Here is a 17153-nt window from a genome sequence, read left to right as displayed (position 1 = left end):
ATGGCATTACGCAAGGGGTTCCCTACGTTAGACGAACAGACAGTGGTGTATCAGATCGTAAGTATGGCCTGTGCTAAGTGGAAGACTTCCTTGATTCATTAGGTCAAGGCCGTATGCCCACACAGTGTCTCCGGAGCATCACCTCTCTCAAGTGAGGGAAGATGACTTGGTTTCCAATTCTGGGATAATCAGTCCCTTACGTAAATTTGCCAGATGAACCGAAAGTAAAAGGAGGAGCAGAGAAGTGGCGTTATGCTTCTGGGCAGTGTGTGCCTAACCTGGGGTCACTTAGACCAAGGACAACGATAAGGAAAGGGGTACAGGAGGGGGTTCTGTGCTCACCCTCACAGAACCAAACAGCACACAAAACACAGAGGGGCCTACTTGCCGAAATCAAGGGGGGACCTCACCAAGTCCAACACGCTGTCTCTCTCAGTCACATTGGGGGCCAAATGTTGCTGTGGATTTGTTCTGAGAGGAGGAGCGCAGTGGGGGTAAGAGGCACAGAGTCACCACACAGACCCTGAGAGCTGGGTGAAAGTGGGCCAGAGGCGATCATCCTGTAGACTCCTTTATTTCAGTTGGTAAAGTAGCTTATATAGCCAAGGCAGACAATCTGGTCAAGGGGCGGTTTATGCCCTAACCAATCACAGCCTGTTGTGAGGCAAGTTCTGTTGCCAGGTGGGTTTTGAAATCATTCTTGAGTTAATGATGCTCACTTGCCTGTGGCCATCTTGGCATGGCCTTCTCATTCCACCACATTCAGAGAAACCCTACATCCAGCCAATGATTCTGTTAGATGTCATAAAACCCAAGCCTCTTCCTCTTTTTTAAAGATTATTTATTTGGATTGCAGAATTACAGAGGGGGGTTGGTGACAGGGAGACAGAAAGGGATCTTCCTTCTACTGGTTCACTTCCCAAATGGCTGCACCAGCTTCACCCAGAACTTCCACATGGGTGGTAGGGGCCCAAGGATTTGGGCCATCTTCTGCTGCTTTCCCAGGTGTATTAGCAGGGAGCTGGACCAGCAGTGGGGCAACTAACATTCAAACTGGCACCCACTTGGGATGCCAACATTGCAGGCATCAGTTTAACCTACTATGCCACAGTGCCAGTCCTTCAAGCCCTTTCTTAACCTTTCAATAAGATCAGTGGGACCTGAGAATGGACTGATTGAGTGGTAATGCAATACCAGACAGAAACAGCCCTGAATCCAAATGTCCTCATGACAACTGAGCTGCCCCAGACTACACAGCTGGCATTTTCACTAGTCTCCTTGGACAAACTATGAGGAAACTTAACATGGAGAAGGAGTTTGTATGATGGCTTCTTTGTTGGAAGAGTCTGGGGCAGATTGCAGCAACTGTTCAGGCACCAAGTCTCTGAGGAACCCTTTGGGGATAAGAAACCATTTCCATTCATCTTGATCCCTTGCCAAGCTGCAGCTAGTGAAGCCAGCCATGTCTTCTCTCCTGTCTCCACCTTTCATGCTCCCCCATCTCACCCACAGGAAAGCAGCACTCAAGAATCATGATCCTAGTGAGTGATCACACCCTAGTGAGTGATCAGAGGCCTCATTCCATAGTCCCTGGGGTCACAATACTGCAGCTTAGACATGGAGCACTGTGGAGACCTAGCAGCGCAGGAGGAACTAGAGGCCTGGCAGAAACGTGACAACATGGCCAGTCCAGGCTTCCTGGTTGATCAAGACCCTAAAGGTCACCCTTACACTAAGAGAGAATCACCTTTTGGGAACTGTTCATGAAAGGGCTATGAGTCAAGGACTCTGTAATGTGTCACACACAAACACAAAAATAAATAGTTACACATGGATTCACTATTTTGAAGAAACAACCTTTGTTCTTTGACAACCTACATCCATCTCGATTCTTTCATAGCATTTTATATCAGACCAGGTGGAGTCTTCTTCAGGAATAAAAACTCTCAATGTCTCAGAATTATAGAGTGCTCAACATGTTAAAAGAATTTCGAGGCTGGGGAAGGAGAGCCGAGGGACGGCGGCCTCGGCATTGGAGCCGCTACTTCCCTCCTTCCTGAGGCTACAGCACCGCCACCAGCGCGCGGGCCAAGGCCAGGGCGAGCCGGGCTGGTGGCGCTCCGGGAGGATAGAGGAAGGGAGGAGGGTGGGCGAAGGGGCGGGAGGGCGTGCGGGGAGGGTCTCGCTCTCCCGACGACCAGAACCCGAGAGGGAGACCCTGGCGGCGGTGCCTGCCACTCGGCGCCTCCTGTCGTGCAGGAGGGCGGCTTGTGCGAGGCTGGCGGGGCCAGGCCCGGGCCGCTGTTCCCGCAGTCCCCTGCGCCGCCGCCCGCGCCGCCGCAGGGCTCCTCGGGTGCTGCCGCCGCTCGCTCGGGCTCCTGAGGTCCGGCTACAGCTGTGGCTGCGGCTGGCACGGCCCAAGAACCGGAAGGCCGTGGACGGCTCAGATCGCCCTGAAAAAGGCGCAGCTGCATTCCGCTCCGCGGGCGAAGAAACTGCAGAAACTTGGAGTGTACTCCTCCTGCAAGGCTGAGGCGTCCTGTAAATGTAATGGCTGGGGGCGGAGGCGATGTCACCCATGCTGTATGACAAAGTCACAGCTGCAGGAGGCAGAACTCAGCAAAGCAGGAAGGCCCTGACTGAACTGAAGCCATCTTCTCTGTTGTTTTTATTAGGCTTAATAGTGATGTAATCATTGGGTTTGGGTGTGAGAATAAAGGATATCAATGTAAGCAAAATTGTTGTTTCTTGTAAAAAAATGAGTTACAGGAGGTGACTGGAGTAATGAGGGGAATCCCCTAAAATTTGTATAGAGTAAAATATTATTAGCAACATTAGTAATGAGTTTTATGAGAAAATAGAACAGAAAGAGCATGCAGGTGCTTGTTCCCACAGACCTCCCCTTTGCCTTACACAGGAGTATATGATGAGACTGGGAGGTACGTAGTTAATAATACAGCAAATGGAATGATGAACAAGCACTACTATTCTTACAAAGGTTATGACCTTATGCCCCTGCTTGGAAATGTAGAACAAAGGAACAAGGAACACTTACATTAGGCAATGGAGTAGGTTTTATAAAAAACAGTTGTTGGAGGTGTGGTTTACCTTTAGAAAAATAGGATATAATCATTAGAACTTTCTCTATACAGTTTTAACCCTTTAAAATAAATCGATTAACATAAAATCTTAGACATTTTGTCTAGCACCTTTAGATAAGTTAAGCAAGTTTCATATAGCTAATGTATCCACTATGAATAGAGAAAAAGTTAGTGGAAAGGTTACGATGAGGCCATGAAAGGAAAATGAAACAAAACAAGATTAATAGAGAAAGGTATGCATACATGATCACTTGTGGTGTGTTCTTTCCCGAAAGAAGAGAGATTTGGGAGGAAGAAGGCTTAATAAAAGTATATGTAAAAAGAGTATAAGATAAAGCAATAAGAAGGAACGGCAAAATGATGCCTTCCCTTGCCACCTAAACCTCATCCCTTCATTTCCTTTCTTTGCCAATGCCTCCCCTCCTTCAGAATCCCCTGGACCTGCGGAGGCTGGACCCCGGCAGGCTGGAAAAACCCCAACCCCTCTCCCACTCCCCTCAGAGCCCATCTGCAGGAAATAATCATCAGTCTAATGGAATCCTGTCAGGGTTGTAGCCATGGCCTAGCTGCTCATGTTTCTCACCTGGAGAATGTGTCAGAGGAAGAAATGAACAGACTCCCGGGAATAATGTTGGATGTGGAGCATCTCTTTACATGTGTCCAGAAGGAGGAAGATGCAGATACCATGCAAGGTTATTTCTACCTATTTAAGCTCCTGAGACAGTTTATTTTACAAAGAGGAAAGCCTGTGGCTGAAGGCTCCTTGGAGAAGAAACCCTTATTTGAAAAGCCTAGTATTGAACAGGCTGTGAATACCTTTGTACAATATAAATTTAGTCACCTGCCATCAAAAGAAAGAAAAACAATAGTTGAGTTGGCAAAAATGTTCCTAAACCACATCAACAATTGGCATTTGTGGCACTGTCTCAATGAAGACTGTGATTTCCCAATGTTGATATTTCTGGATATGAAGAGAACTGCACAAGGTGGCTGTGTTACCACAATGTGCCACAGTTCTGTGACAGTCTACCTCGGTATGAAACTACCCACGTGTTTGGGAGAATATTGCTTTCCTCAGTCTTCACTGTTATGAGGAGACAACTCCTGGAACAAGCAAGACAAGAAAAAGACAAACTGCCTCCTGAGAAACAAACTCTGATCCTCACTGATTTCCCAAAATTTCTGTCCATGTTAGAAGAAATTTATAGACAAAACTCTCCCATCTGGGATCAGGATTTTCTCTCAGCCTCTTCCAGAATCCAAACAGTTATCAACCCACCTCCTGTGGCCAGGACAGTTTCCTACAATTCAAACTCATCTTCATTTGAGCAGCCAAATGGAGGGAGTAGCAGTCCTGCCTGCAAAGCTTCTTCTGGGCTAGAGGCAAGCCCAGGAGAAAAGAGGAAAATGAATGACTCTTATGTTCTGGAGAAGGCCAAGAAACTCCGAGTAATGGGGGATATTCCAATGGAATTAATCCATGAGGTGATGTCCACCATCATGGACCCTGCAGCAATGCTTGGACCAGAGACCAGTTTTCTGTCAGCCCATTCAGCCAGGGATGAGGCAGCAAGGCTGGAAGAGCACAGGGACAGGATTGAATTTCACCTGCTGGGCAATTCCCTGAACCAAAAATCAAACAAGAGGATCCTGATGTGGCTGATAGGCCAGCAGAATGTGTTCTTCCATCAGCTGCCCCAAATGCCAAAAGAGTATATCATGTGACTTGTCTGTGACCGGAAACACAAAACCCTCACTTTAATTAAAGATGGCTATGTTATTGGTGGTATATGTTTCCATATGTTCCCAACCCAAGGATTCACAGAGATTGTTTTCTGTGCTGTAACTTCAAATGAATAAGTCAAGGATTATGGAATACATGTGATGAATCATTTGAAAGAATATCATATAAAACATTACATCCTGAACTTCTTCACATATGCAAATGAATATGCAGTTGGGTACTTTAAGAAATACGGTTTCTCCAAAGAAATTAAAATACCTAAAGCTAAACATGTTGGCTATATTAAGGATTACGAAGGAGCCACTTTAATGGAATGTGAGCTAAATTCTCAGATACCATATGCAGAATTTTCTGTCATCATTAAAAAGTAGAAAGAGATCATTAAAAAGCTGATAGATGGGGCTGGCACTATGGTGCAGTAGGTTAATTCTCTACCTGCGGCACCGGCATTCCATATGGGTGCTGGTTCTAGTCCTCTTCCAATATAGCTCTCTGTTGTGGCCTGGGAAAGCAGTAAAAGATGGCCTAAGTGCTTGGGCCCCTGCACCCACATGAGACACTGGGAAGAAGCACCTGGCTCCTGGCTTTGGATTGGTGCAGCTCTGACTGTCGCAGCCATTGGAGAGTGAACCAATGGACAGAAGACCTTTCTCTCTGTTTCTCCCTCTCACTGTCTGTAATTCTACCTTTCAAATAAATAAATAAAAATATTTAAAAAAAAAAAGATGATAGAAAGCAGGCCCAGATTCAGAAAGTTTACCCCGGACTTTCATGTTTTAAAGATAGAGTTTGGCAAATTCCTATAGAAAGCATTCCTGGAATTAGAGAGACAGGCTGGACACCAAGTGGAAAGGATAAACGTAAGGAACCCAAAAACCCTGAACAGCTTTACAGCATGCTGAAGAACATCCTTCAGCAGGTGAAGAGCCATCAAAGCACTTGGCCCTTCATGGAACCGGTGAAGAGAACAGAAGCTCTGAAATATCATGAAGTTATAAGGTTTCCCATGGATCTGAAAATCATGAGTGAATGCCTCAAGAATGGGTACCACATATCTAAGAAATTATTCATGGCAGACTTACAGTGAGTCTTTACCAATTGTAAAGAGTACAACCCCCCTGAGAGTGAACACTGCAAATGTGTCAATATTCTAGAGAAATTCTTCTTCAGTAAAATTAAGGAAGCTGGATTAATTGACAAGCAATGTTTCCCTCTCTGCTTCTTAGAAATTCATCAAGCAGTGTGCCTAATGCAAGGTGGTTAAGTTGTGCAAAGAACTGGACAAATTGTGATGAAGAGACTTGTAATAATTAGCACTTTTGAAAAAGAAAAAACCCTCCTTTTAGCTTTATATGTATATATATATAAATTGACATAGAACATATATACATATATATATATAAATAATTCCTGTATATGAGGAAATTGCACATTTTCTGAAGATTTGGGGAGTCTAGAAAATTTCAGACCATGAATGTTTCCACATTTTTCTAATGAAATGTGAGAATTTATTTTTATTTTTTATTCTGAAGAACCTTAAAGAAAGGATATATGATTTTTACAAACCCCAAAAATGTGAAATACATTTGAAGTCTCATTGTAGACTTTATATATATTTTTAAACACTCATTTAAATGAGATATTTTGAGCAGTTCTGAAAAATGCAGCTCTGCAAAAGCAACTGCTTTGATTTCTAAGAAAAATTTAAATAATGTAACATTTTATAAGCAGTTTCCTCATATGTGCAATTTCCTCATATGTAGGTTTTGAGGAGACACTTGACCATTTATCTTGTTATGGTTGTCTAATGGACATCCCATAGAAAATTTACATTAATAGCACTAAATAGATTAAAATATATCCCATAAGGCTGGTGCTGTGGCTCACTAGGCTAATCCTCCGCCTTGCGGTGCCGGCACACCGGGTTCTAGTCCCGGTCGGGGCGCCGGATTCTGTCCCGGTTGCCCCTCTTCCAGGCCAGCTCTCTCCTATGGCCCGGGAGTGCAGTGGAGGATGGCCCAAGTGCTTGGGCCCTGCACCCACATGGGAAACCAGGAGAAGCACCTGGCTCCTGCCATGGGATCAGAGCGGTGCTCTGGCCGCAGCGCGCTGGCCGTGGCGGCCATTGGAGGGTGAACCAACGGCAAGGGAAGACCTTTCTCTCTCTCTCTCTCTCTCACTATCCACTCTGCCTGTCAAAAAAAGAAAAATCTATTCCATAAAATAGATTCTATGTTCTATGTCAAATGTTCTATGTCTGGAGTTTTGATAATTCTGTCTACCTACCACAAACTTGTGAGTTCATACCACTATTTTAATAATTCTTTTCTCTACATAAAAGTTTGATATAATATTTGACTTTGCTTATGCAAGCCATAAGTACCAAAAGGTAATTTCCCAGGCCACAAAGGCATAAACTTGAAAACACTTAAGATTTAATCCGTGTATTTTAATAGGAAAAGATTTATAGTTTACACATATATCAATATGGTGAATCCTTTTCTAAAATAAAGATTTATTTCTTTGGTATACAGAACACCATTTATAAAGTATATGAGGATTTTTTATTTTTCATCTCTCAATTTTGTTTGTTGTCAGTGGTGAACTAAATTCCAACCAAGATTTTCTGTCAGTTGCCAGTCTGCCATTGCCAGTGATAGTCTGTGTGAAGTAAAAAAACAAAACAAAACAAAACAAAACACAACTGCAAATGGCTATTAAGTTGAATTGAAAATGTTGTTTTTGATACAAATGAGATATTCAGAATGCTCACATGGAAAAATGCCTCATCTTTTTTTTAAAGATTTATTTATTTATTTGAAAGTCAGAGTTACACAGAGAAAGGAGAAGCAGAGAGAGAGAGGTCTTCCATCTGATAGTTCACTCCCCAGAAGGCTGCAATGGCTGGAGCTACGCTGATCTGAAGCCAGGAGCCAGGAGCCAGGAGACACAATCAGGCCTACACAGGCAGGACAAGAAGCAAAGCTGCCACAGTTTTTCTTGCTCCTCTGCATACACTGCCTTTCATCTGCCTCTCCCATTTGTAGCAGGTTCACCAGACGTTACAGCCTGTGTTCTCCTGTAAGCCCTCCAGTGGACTACTGCTGAGGTGGCACAAACCACAGTGTGTGTGGATGTGTGTGTGTGAATGTTTGTGCACACACACTCAACAGAGCTGGGTACCTGGGTTGCCAAGAAAACTCCTAGACTCTAACAAAGGTGCCATTGAGAATAGCGGGGAGCCGGTGCACACTTTCCACTGAAAAGATAAAGCTGTATGATGCACTGAGTCACCAAGTTCAAGTATTAAAATTTTTTGAAGCCAGTTTCCAAAAAGCAAAAGCAACCCCAGATTATAGAGGCTTATCCTGGTGATGTGTGGGAGCGGGTTTATTAAATTCAGGACAGAGAGCTCCACCTAGAGGATCTATGCTGCTCAACACCCAAGGTCAATAAAAGCAAAACCATCAGTCAACTGCTATTTACAATGTCAAATTAAAAGCCCCCTGTCCCCCAGAGGACTTCAACTTCTGCTTGAGAAACAGTGAGAGAATGCAAGGCCTCACATTCCCCAAAAGTTGAGTCCTAATTCTATGCACAAAGTCAGAATACAGAGATGCCCCATACCATAGCTGCTCTAGCAGAGGTCATTGTTAGAGCTATCTTTTAGGAATCTTCTGCAAAGTGGAGCTACACCCATGAAGGGGTGTTGAATCTTATCAAATGCTTTCTCTACCTTGACTGAGATGACTATATGGTTTTTGTTCTTTTTTCTGTTAATATGACTTATGACATCTATTGATTTGTAAATATTGAACCAACTTTGCATTGCTGAGATAAATCCCACTTGATCATGTTGTATGATCTTTTTGATGTTAATCTGCTAGGGTTGTTTTTTTTTTTTTGAGAATTTTTAAATCTATGTTCATCAAAGATCTAGTATACTTTTCATTTCATATTTTGTTTTTGGTTTGAGTATCAGAGTGATGTTGACCTCATAGAAAAAAATTTGGCAGAGTTCTGTCCTGTTCAATATTTTGGAATAGTTTGAAGACAATTGGAGTTAGTTCATTTTTAAATGTTTTGTAGAATTCAGTAGTAAATCCACCAGATTCTGCAATTTTCCCTCATGGAAAACTTTTAATTAATGCTTTATCTCATTGATTGTTATGGTTCTGCTTGTATTATCAGTATCTTAATGATTTAATCTTGGTATAAGTCATGTGTATCTAGGAATTTATCCATTTATTTGAAGTTTTCCAGTTTATGAACATAGTTTTTATAGTAGTTTCTTAAAATCCTTTGTATTTTAGTGGTGTCAGTTGTAATATCTCCATTTTTATCTCTAATTTTATTTATTTGAGTTTTCTCTCTCTTTTTTCTTCATTATTCTGGTGAAAGGTTTGTCTATTTCATTTATCTTCTCAAAAAACCAACTTCTCATTTTGTTTATTGTATTGTTTTCTTAGTTTCAATTTCATTTGTTTCTGCCCTATCTCTTATTATATCTTACCTACTGCTGATTTGGAGTGTAATTTGTTTTTGTTTTTCTAATTTTTAAATATTTATTAGGGCCAGTACTGTGGCATAACAGCTAAGGCCACCGCCTGCAGTACCGGCATCCCATATGGGTGCTGGTTCGAGTCCTAGCTGCTCCACTTCTGAACCAGCTCTCTGCTATGGCCTGGGAAAGCAGTGGAGAATGGCCCAAGTCCTTGGGCCCCTGCACGCATGTGGGAGAATCAGATGAGGCTCCTGGCTCCTGGCTTTAGATAGGTGCATCTTCAGCCATTGTGGCCAGATAGGGAGTGAACCAATGGATGGAAGACCTCTCTCTCTCTCTCTGCCTCTCCTCTCTCTATGTAACTCTGACTTTCAAATAGACAAATACTTTTTTTAAGATTTAAATATTTATTCATTTATTTGAAAGAGATACAGAGATAAAGGGAAGGAGAGAGAGAGACAGAGAGAGAGAAAGAAAAAGGGAGAGAGAGGGAGAGAGATCTTCTACCCACTGTTTCATTTGCCACATTCCCAAAATGACCACAAAGCCTGGGCTGTGGCCAGGCTGAAGCCAGGAGCTAGGAGCTCCATCCATATCTCCCACATGAGTGCACAAACCAAGGACTTGGGCTATCTTCTGGTGCTTTCCTGGGGCATTAGCAGGGAGTCTGATCAGAAGTGGAGCAGGGGCCGGCGCTGTGGAGGAAAGGGTTAATGCCCTGGCCTAAAGCACTGGCATCTCATATGGGCACCAATTCAAGACCTGGCTGCTCCACTTCTGATTCAGCTCTCTGCTATGGCCTGGGAAAGCAGTAAGAAGATGGTCCAAGTCCTTGGGCCCCTGCACCTTTGTGGGAGACCTGGAAGAAGCTCCTGGCTCCTGGCTTTGGATGGGCACAGCTCCAGACATTGTGGCCAACTGGGGAGTGAACCATCCGATGGAAGACCTCTCTCTCTCTCTCTCTCTCTTTTGACAGGCAGAGTGGACAGTGAAAGAGAGAGAGACAGAGAGAAAGGTCTTCCTTTTCCTTTGGTTCACCCCCCAATGGCCACTGCAGCCAGCACGCTGTGGCCAGTGCTCTGTGCTGATCTGAAGCCAGGAGCCAGGTGCTTTTCCTGGTCTCCCATGTGGGTGCAGGGCCCAAGGACTTGGGCCATAGCAGAGAGTTGGACTGGAAGAGGGGCAACCAGGACAGAATCTGGTGCCCTGACCAGGACTAGAACCTGGTGTGCTGGTGCCACAGGCGGAGGATTAGCCTATTGAGCCACGGCACCAGCCCTCTTTCTTTATCTCTGCTTCTCCTTTCTCTGTGTAACTCTTTCAAATAAATAAATAAATCTTAAAAAAAAGAAGTGGAGCAGCCATGACTCAAACTGGCATCTATATAGATGCCCACATTGCAAGCAGCAGCTTAAGCTTCTATGCCACAATGCCAGCCCCTCTAAATCTTTGAGATGTATCATTAGGTCGCTTATTTGAGACTTTCTCTTTTAAATGTAAGGGCTTGACATTATAAACTTCCCTCTTAAAACTTCTTTTGCTTTATCTCACAGATTTTGATACAGTGTGTTTTCATTTTAATTTATTTCAAGAAAGTTTTATATTTTCTTTTTAACTTCTTCAATGACTCATTGATCATTCAAAATGTTTTATTTACGTGTCTTTTTGAGTGCTGCATCTTCTTGTTGGTTTCTAATTTTTATTCCTTTGTGGTCTGAGGTGATTCATGGTATGATTTCAGTCTTTTTAAATTACTGAATCTTTACTTGTAGCCTAATAGATGGTCTAGCTCAGACAATACTCAATGTGCTAATGAAAAGAAGGTTATTCTATAGTTGGTGGGTGAAATGTCCTGTAAATGTCTGTTATGTCCACTTGCTCAACAGTACGTTTCAACTCTGATTTATCTTTATTGATTTTCTGTCTGCTTGATTTGTCCACTGAAGAGAGTGGGGTGTTGTAATCACCCACTATTATTGTGTTGGGGTCTCTTTCCTTTAAGTCTAATGTTATTTGCTGTATATATCTGGGTGGTCTTGTTTTGGATGCAAAAATATTTATGATTGCTCTATCTTCTTGCTGACTCAAGCCTCCTATCAAAATACAATGTCCTTCTTTGTCTCTTTTTACCATTTTTTACTTAAAGTCTGTTTTATCTAATATGAATGTAGCCACTCCTGTTCATTTTTTGTATCCATTTTCCTGGTGTATCTTTTTCTAGTCCTTCACTTTCAGTCTATGTGTATCTTTATTTGTGACGTGAGTTTCTGGTAGCCAACATGTAGTGGGGTCTTGATTTTTTTTTAACTATCCAGCCAACCTAAGTCCTTTGGTTGTTGAATTTAATCCATCTATATTAAATGATAGTATTGATGAATAAGAATTAACACCTGTCATTTGGTTGATTGGGTACTGATTTTACCTGCTCTGTTAGTGAATTTGGTGGTGTCATATGTTTTCAGGATGTTTACTTCTAATGCAGGACTCATTTCAGAATTTCTTATAAGACTTGTCTGGTAGTGGTGATTTCCCTCAGTTTTTCTTATTTGAAAAATAGCTTATTTCTCCCTCCATTTTAAGGATACCATCTCTCAATACAATCTTCCTGGTGGAAAGTTCTTTTCCTTGAAGACATTGAATATATCATCCCACTCTTTTCTCACCTGTTTGATTTCTGATGAAAAGTCTGATGTCAACCAAATTAGTTTTTATTTATATATAACTTGATACATTTATTTTAACCTTATTGCTTTAGTATTTTCTCCTCATCCTTAACTTTTGTCAGTTTGACAACAATATGCCTTGTAGATGATATTTTTTGGTTCAGTCTGCTTGCAGTTCTTTGAGCTTCTTTTATCTGGATAGCCACATTTCTTTCTCTTTTTTAAGATTTATTTATTTGAGAAGCAGAGCTACAGACAGAGAGAGAAAGAGACAGAAAGAGAGGTCTTAAATCTGCTAGTTCACTCCCCAAATGGCCACAAAAGTTAGAGTTCAACAGATCCAAAGCCAAGGATAAGGAGCTTCTTCCAGCTATTTCAGGAGCCCAAGCACTTGGGCCATCTTCTACTGCTTTTCCAGGCCATTAGAAGGGAGCTGTATCAGAAGTGAAGCAGCCTATACCTGAACTGGTACCCATATGGGATGCTGGCACTGTAGGCGGAGGTTTAGCCTACTACATCACAGTGCTGGCTTTGATGTCTCAAGACCTGGAAAATTTTCAATTATTGTTTGATTTAGAAGGCCTTAAACATCTTTTCTCTTCCCTTCTGCTTCAGGAATACCTATAATAAAAATATCCAGTCATTTAATCATATCACAAGTTTCACATAGAATTTCTTCATTCTTTTTCATTTGTTTTATTGTCTGATTAGGTTGTTTCAAAAGTCTTGTCTGCCAGATCAGAAATTCCTTCATTCATTTGGTCTATTCCTTTGTTAAAACTATCAGTTATATTTTTTATCTCACTGACTGAAGATTTTATTTTCAAAATTTCCATTTGGTTCTTCTTAATTATTTCTGTCTGCTTACTAATATTTTCATTCATGTCACTCATTGATTTACTCACTTATTTAATCTGTCTATATGTATTCTCCTGATTGTATTAAGTTTCCTTACAATCACTATTTTGAATTCTATTTCCAGAATTTCATAGTTTCCTTCCAATCAGGATCTAAATCTGAAGAATTATTGTGTTGTTTTGGAGATGTCATGCTAGCTTGCTCCGTCATGTTTCCTGTGTCCCTACATTGACATCTGTACATCTGATATAGTAATTCCTTCTTCTTTATGAAGTAGGTTTTCTTAAAAAAGAGCTTAAGGTTTGGATGAAATGCAACATATCATTTCGCTGGTTCTTTTGGCTTTGGTTCTAGGTAATTCCAGAAGTTCAGTCTCTCAGTTATATCTTTTGTTTTAATCAATGTCATCCTGTCTATAAATGACACACTGGTCTAGTCTGCTGCAAGCCATAGGGTTACAAGCGTGACTTTGAGATGAAGGTAGGTTTCCTAGGCTATGGATCTTCAGTCCACACAATTTTGTATCAGTTACTCTGGAAGTGTGAAAGCCAGTGTCTTGGTGGTGAGTGCTGATGTCAATATAAATGACTGTTCCCTTGTCCCAAAAGCAATCCTGAGTGATTGTAGGGCTTGTGGCATGAATTTCTATGACTCTAGGATTGTGTAAAGTGTATGAACCCCTCCATTGGTCTTGCTAGGAAAGTGCAACTGGTGCTGCAGATTATAATGTTCAAAGCCCTATTTCTTGGAATGGGCAATGTGAACTGAACCCTGCTCCAGTTCCACAGGGTGACTTTAAGGCACACAGGAGACTTTTCCTGGCAGGTATGAGTCCCAAGGTGGAATGCAGGTGGGTTCTCCCCTAGGTCCATTGGGTAGATTCCAGTGGGATTAAACAAAATCAAACTGATTGTTATAATCCTGGTGTTATGTGGTATAGCAGAGTCATTACCCAAATCTTCTAGATGCAAGTACATTTTGGTGCTAGTTCCCAGAAGCTAAGTGTCACCCCATTCCTACTCCCAGCTCACATACAGTGAGTGAGCATGGTTCTTGGGCTAATATTCTCAAGCTCCAATTGTTACAATATGAATGAGACATGCCCTCTACACCACAATTTGCCCCTACTCTGACTCTTTGTCTTCTGATAGCAGTGGTCCAGAGATCAGTTGTGTGATTTTTTCCAGGAGAGTCCAGCACTCCATGGGGATGAGGGATGCAAGGGAGACAATGTGAATTCATTTCTTTGATTCTAGCAATTTCTCAGACCCCATTCAGCTTCCCAGGGTAAAGTTACAGTCAGTGAGTGACTGTGGAATTCTCCCTCAGCTAAAACTGTAGGTGGCAAGATATATAGGGGTCGGCGCTGTGCCTTAGCATGTAAAGCCACAGCCTGCAGTGCTGACATCCCATATAGGTGCTGGTTTGAGTCCCAGCTGCTCCACTTCTAATCCAGCTCTCTGCTATGGCCTGGGATAGCAGTAGAAGATTTCCCAAGTGCTTGGGCCCCTGTACCCACATGGGAGACCTGGAAGAAGCTCCTGGCTCTTGGCTTTGGATCAGCACAGCTGCAGCTTCCACCACTACAGCCAATTGGGGAGTGAACCAGTGGATGGAAGACCTCTCTCTTTCTCTTCCTTTCCTTCTCTCTCTGTGTAACTCTGACTTTCAAATAACTAAATAAATCTTTTTGTAAAAAAAAATATAAAAACTTCTTCCTACTTTTACTTGGTAAGATGTCAACTTTCAGCTTGCAGCTGTCTGTGCTGTGCTGCCAATCTTAAGCATGTTTCTGTCCTCTGTCCTCACTGTTCCATGGGATATTCATTCTTCTTATTTCACCTCCACTGAATATTTCTGTCAGTCAGACCTCTGGAAATGAGATCATTTCTTTGTTTTCATATCCTAATGAAACTGCAGTCAGTATGACTTTACCCAATTCAGCCATCTTGGATCCTAGGAATCTTGGGCTGCTTCTTAGGGCTAGACTCAGGGATGATCTAAACTTCATGTTTTTCCCAAGTTGAGATTCTGATGATGCTTAAGAATGTCATGTTTAACAATATCCACCCTGAACTAACATCAAAATTGTCATTTATTAATACTATGTGTCAGGCACTTTGTATAAGCGTTAGGCAAAATGTTCACCACTAACTTGAAGGGAAATGTTAAATGACCACTTATTAGGAAATAAAGAAATTGAGTCTCAGGATAAACAGGCCTGAAATCACAGGTCTGTTTGAATTCATGTTTGATCAACTCTGCAAGATTCTTGCTTGCCATAGATACCAATGGACTGTTGACTTCATGTTTTTAAGGGATTTCCTTAGAAACACTTAAATGATTATCATTCTGGTTCTCTTTCCAAGATATGTGATGATGATTTGGGGTACATTAACAGCAAGAGAGAATCACAGAAGACAACCTGTATCTTTCAACACTGGGTGAAAAAGCTGCTTCTTGCCTGCATAGAATCAGTTATGTAAGTGTCACATTCACTGTTAGCTATTCCTTAGACAAACCCTCCCTCTAGGGGCCAGCAAAGAAGGGGATAGATGTGAAGAATATTATGTGTGTGAATTTCACAAGCCATGTTAATTTTTTGTTTTTTTTTTTTAAGTTTTATTTTATTTATTTGAAAGACAGAGTTACAGAGGGAGGTAGAATGAGAGAGAGAGAGAGAGAGAAAGAGAGAGGTCTTCCATCCACTAGTTCACTTCCCAGATGGCTGCAACAGCTGGAGTTGAGCCAACCTGAAGTAAGGAGCCAGGAGCTTCTTCTGAGTCTCTCACATGGATGCAGGGATCCAAGAACTCGGACTATTTTCTACTGCTTTCCCAAGCCATAGCAGAGAGCTGGATCAGAAGTGGAGCAGCTGAGACTTGAACCAGATGCCTATATGGGATGCCTGTGCTGCAGGCCGGGGCTTGCACTGTGCCATCACTGTGCCACTGTGCTGGCCCCACCATCTTAATTCTTTGTAAAAGCCAATTTATTTTTGAACAGGCATGGCCAGAAATTATACCTGTGTTGATTGTCACAACTGTCAAATGTTAACAATTCTAGTAATTTTAGCTCATTGATCCTGGGTTAGGTAGCGCAGGGCACATTCTCCTCTTTGGATTCCCTGTGCTGAAGTCTTTCTTCACAACCTTGACCTTCCAGTGAGATAACCTGCACTGACCTCTGACTCACCCATAAAAGGAGATTCATCCCAACATTCACAAGGGAAGGGGTGAAAAGAGAGAATCTAGGGAAGAATCAGAGAAGAATCCCCTCCCCCATTGCCACCTGCTACCATCTATTGGGCTGTGGGATAGTTGATTGCTTAACTATTCAATTTTTCAGGTATCTAAAATGTGACAGTGGAAGCAGCTGATGACTTAAACACTATGTGTAAAAGGCACTTGAAATTCTTGAGAGGGGCAGACAGAACAGATGCTGAATGACTCGCAGTTTCAAGGCTTATGTTGGTTCTGTCTTCTAGACCAACAAATTTTCCTACCATCTTTGCTTTTAGGAGATTGCCTGCTAAGAACCATCACCAGTGTTTTTGGTTTTTGGAGCTTCAGCTATAGCTGGAGTGTCTTCAGAATGAGGTGAGGAATAAGGATGCAAGCACCAGAGGTAATGCTATGCTGATAGACACCCTAAACTTGATCCAGGTCCTGAAGCATTGCTGACCATGAGACTGTGACACCTCTAAAAACTGGTGGATTTGGGGCTAATGCTTTAGCATAGGTTAAGCCTCTGCCTGTAGCACTAGCATCCTTTATGAGCACCAGTTCAAGCCCCAGATGCTCTATTTCTGATCTATCTTCCTGCTGATTGCCTGGAAATGCAAAATATGGCACAGTGTTTGGGTTCCTGCTTCTCACATGGGAGACCCAGAAGAAGCTCCTGGATCCTGATTTTGGATTGGCCCAGCTCTAGTCATTGTGAGCTCTCTCTTCCTTTCCTTCTCTCTCTGTGTAACTCTGACTTTCAAATAACTAAATAAATCTTTTTGTAAAAAAAAGACATATAAAAACTTCTTCCTACTTTTACTTGGTAAGATGTCAACTCTCTTAATGATTCAGTCACAACTGAATGATTCAGAGTGGATGGAAGGCCTCTTGCTGTCTCTCCTCTGTAACTCTGTCTCTTAAATAAATAAATAGTCTTTTTTTAAAAAAGAAGGAATCCTTTAAAAAAAAAAAAGACTGATGGATTTTTTCTTTCCTGCCAGCATGTGGAGTTCTCCAAGAAAGAAGACTTTAATATATTCATTTTGCACACTGGCT

The 17153-nt window shown here is 42.0% G+C and overlaps 1 pseudogene; it reads left to right on the top strand.

Moving 5' to 3' along the window:
* Positions 1–6109, top strand: LOC149120018 (histone acetyltransferase KAT2B-like; annotated as a pseudogene).
* Positions 6110–17153: the final 11044 nt, after the last annotated feature.

This window comes from Oryctolagus cuniculus, chromosome 20 (genome assembly GCF_051225735.1).
Source record: "Oryctolagus cuniculus isolate XC-2025 breed Fujian yellow rabbit chromosome 20, ASM5122573v1, whole genome shotgun sequence".
NCBI lineage: Eukaryota > Metazoa > Chordata > Mammalia > Lagomorpha > Leporidae > Oryctolagus > Oryctolagus cuniculus.
Note: the sequence above shows the minus strand (reverse complement) of the source record. Positions and strands in the feature narration are given on the sequence as shown.